The sequence below is a fragment of the Pinus tabuliformis genome, chromosome 7 (genome assembly GCF_031772625.1).
Source record: "Pinus tabuliformis cultivar Carrire ecotype Pingquan chromosome 7, CPIR1, whole genome shotgun sequence".
In the NCBI taxonomy this organism is placed as follows: Eukaryota; Viridiplantae; Streptophyta; class Pinopsida; order Pinales; family Pinaceae; genus Pinus; species Pinus tabuliformis.
The window spans coordinates 168,227,023-168,230,603 of NC_142293.1; positions in this window are offsets into that span (position 1 = coordinate 168,227,023).

The window sequence follows — 3,581 nt, forward strand, 5'->3', positions numbered from 1 at the left end:
CTTTAAATGAACTTTCTGAACGTTCTGAGATGTTATCAGATTTCGACTCTCATTTCCATATGCATTAGTCATCCTCACCCCCCGTAATTGACATTTTGACGGCTGGGCTTCGTCATCTCACATCATGTGGGTAGATGTCTAGAGGCTTCGTATTAAATCCTCTCCGTCCTTGAACTTCCTTTTTGAGAACTCAGATCTCTATCCTAGGTTTTCCTTAATTACTATATCTTGCCTTGTCCTCAGCTCCTGACAGAATCTTCCGAGAGAGATATATTTTTGTACTTCTCCTTCCATTTACCCTGCAAGTGTCTTTATTATCCAGGTAACTCTTTCTGTCGGATCCTTTTAGAAGGGATTTGTTCAAGTACCTGTGCGGTACTTGCGGTTCTATTTCTCGGTCCTTTCCTCTGGCAAGAATGTCAGAAGATAGCGACTCTCCTGCCACGCGTGCTCTCTTTAGAGCCGCCATCGAAGCTGAATCTGCACGTGATAATGCCAACCGAGACCACAGCTGGCATGCCACGGTGAACGAAATGCTCCCTCCTGAATTGAGTCCGGACACTAATCAACAGAAGACGGGCCCGGCCTCTTCAAAAAAAGGCATCGCCCAAGGTCGGCACCTTTACAAACCCAGAGCTCCGGTCAAAACGATTCCCCCTCCAAAAGCCGTTTCTGTGACCAGCGTTTCTTTGTCCGAACGGATTGATAGTCTCCAAAAACATGCTCTGGTCGGGAAATGGTATTTTCCGGAAATGAATGAAGAAAACATGAGGAAATGGATAGCAGCTTCATGGACCCCTCTCATTGGCTATACTCCAATCATATCCCGCCTCATGAAAGATTGGTTCTCATTCCACTTTCAGAAGGCATCTGACCTGGAATTGACTCTGAACAGACCTTGGGTGTTCGGCAGAAGTTTTCTCTCCTTGTCGAGGTGGTATATGGGTTTTGACCCTCTGAAGAACACGCCATCACATAGCATGATCTGGGTCAAGCTCCCAAACTTGCCCTTAGAACTTTGGACGACAGAAACCCTCACCATGATCGGGGATGTAGTTGGCAAATTTATATACGTTGATCCATGGGTCAGGGGTGAGAAGGACAAAAGAATCGCGTGGATTCTAATTGAGAAACCTTATAAGGGAGGCTATCCTGATCAGATAGAGATTACATGGGAAGGCTTTAAAATTTGTCAAAGACTTGACTTTTGGGGCATTCCTTTTCGATGTTCTTTCTGTCATCGAACGGGCCACCTCATCAGAAATTGCAGGCATCGATCCAAACACAGGTCAAACAGGCATCCTTTTGAAAAGGAAAGAATTTCGGGATCTGATTCTCCCACTGAAGATGTAAGTAATTTCGAAAATCACTTTTCTTTTCAATCAGCAGATCTTCGATGCTCTCAGTTTAACTCTCAAAATCAACCTGAGTCACCAAATCTAGCGGACTTCGAATGCCCCCCTATCCCTGAGCCGCATGATGAGAACGCGGTGCCTTCTCCACCGGTTATGAAAAAAGCGGACTTTGTTGTGGGGTCTCATCCTATTTTGATTACATCCTCCTCGCCTTCTCCCAATGGGCCACCCACTGTCATACAAAAAGGAAAGGAACCTATGATGTCCCCGACTCCCTTCAACTCTCCGTCTGAGTCCCCTGTGAACAGATATGATAGTGACATTGATCTCCTTCTCCAGCGGAACCCATCGGTTCTCGAACCATTGACTATTCATAAGCCTTCCTTCCCATCCATCAGCCCCAATTCTGGCAAAAATATCACTATCAGGAAAAAGCAAAAAGGGGGAAGCCGTCACTTCAGAGGTAGAACGATTGCTTCTGATCTGGGGGTTACAAATCTGTCTCTTGTGGATGTCCCAATCTTGGAACCTACTGTCTCGCAGCCTCTTAGAGCATGTACGGCTGGTCAGGCCTCTAAATGACCTTCTTAATATCTTTCAATATTAGGGGATTGGGCGCCACCCCTAAATTTCTGGCGCTAAAAGAGACACTTGTTTCTGCACATCCCCATATTATCTTCATACAGGAAACAATGCACTCAAGTACAGTGTCTCTGGCTTTCTTCAGAAGAATGTTTCCGTCTTGGCATATGGTTGCCACTGAAGCTGATGGTATGTCTGGTGGTCTGGCAGTTTTGTGGGACCCAGCTTGGGTCAGAGCAAAGGCCTTCAAATGCTGCGCTGGGATTCTTATCTCGGCTTCTATCAGAGGAAGGTCTCAGAACCTCAACATCTTGAATATTTATGCGCCCTATAGGAACAGATCCCCTTTCTGGGACAAGTTGTTTGATTCTGAAATTCTAGACATTGAATCTTTATTAATAGCAGGTGATCTAAACATGACCCTTAACTCTGAGGAATGTTGGGGTCAGTGTAGGAAGAAGGATCGTATGGCTGATAAAATGCGACAGGAACTTCTAAATAGGAATTTAGTTGACATAATCCCTGAGAAAATGGTCCCAACGTGGGATAACGGCAGGACTGGTACAGCCTTCATAGCTAAAAGAATTGATCGCTTTATTATAAATGCCAGCATTATTGAAAAGTGGGGAATGCCTGTCGCTAGAACTGGAAATGATTTTTCCTCGGATCACAGGCCCATCTTCCTGGAATGGATGAATATGGATTGTAGGATGGGCTATCCTTTCAAATTTAATAGAACCCATCTCGAGGACAAATCTTTCAATGAACTCATAACAAACATTTGGAGGGATATCCATCAATCTGAAAGGGCTTTCTTATATACTTTTCGGGAAAAAATTCAATTGTTGAGGGATGCTGCCAAGGATTGGCAAATAAAGAAGAGGAAGAAGGACAAACAGGAGCTATTCGATATTAAAAAAGAAATATGTTATCTCTCTAACTCGGTCTATTATAATGGTCTATCTTTTGATCAAAAAAACCTTATCAGAACCTTGGAAAAAAAGAAACAAGAGTTGCTGCAAAAGGATGAAGCATCATGGAGGCTAAAAAGCAGAGCGACATGGCTCAGGGAGGGCGATCGTAATACAAAGTTTTTTCACAATTTCGCCAATGCACGAAGGGCGAAGAACTCTATTTGGAAGATTGAAGATGGCAAAGGGGGCTTTCTCCACACTCAACAGGATATTTCGGCTGAAGCCACAAGATTTTTTCAAAATCAATATAAAAGGCAGAGAAGCGAAACAAATGATATTCTATGGGCTGTGGATCTGATGCCTGTAATGTTTGATGAGGGCGCAAATGATGAGTTTTTTAAGCCTATTTTGGAAGAGGAACTTCATGACACCATTAAAAAGTTCAAAATGGATAAAAGTCTGGGGCCCGATGGTTGGCCAATAGAGTTCTTCTCTCATTTCTATGATTTGTTCAAAAATGATATGTTGCGCATGGTGGAAGCCTCCCGCATATCCGGGAATATTAACAATGCGTTAACTGCCACATTTTTAGCTCTTATTCCCAAAAAGGACAAATCGGAATCATTTTTGGATTTCAGGCCGATTGCCTTATGCAATACTCTCTTTAAAATTATATCCAAGATAATTGCGGAAAGGATGAAGGTTGTTCTAAATTCCTTTATATCAAAGG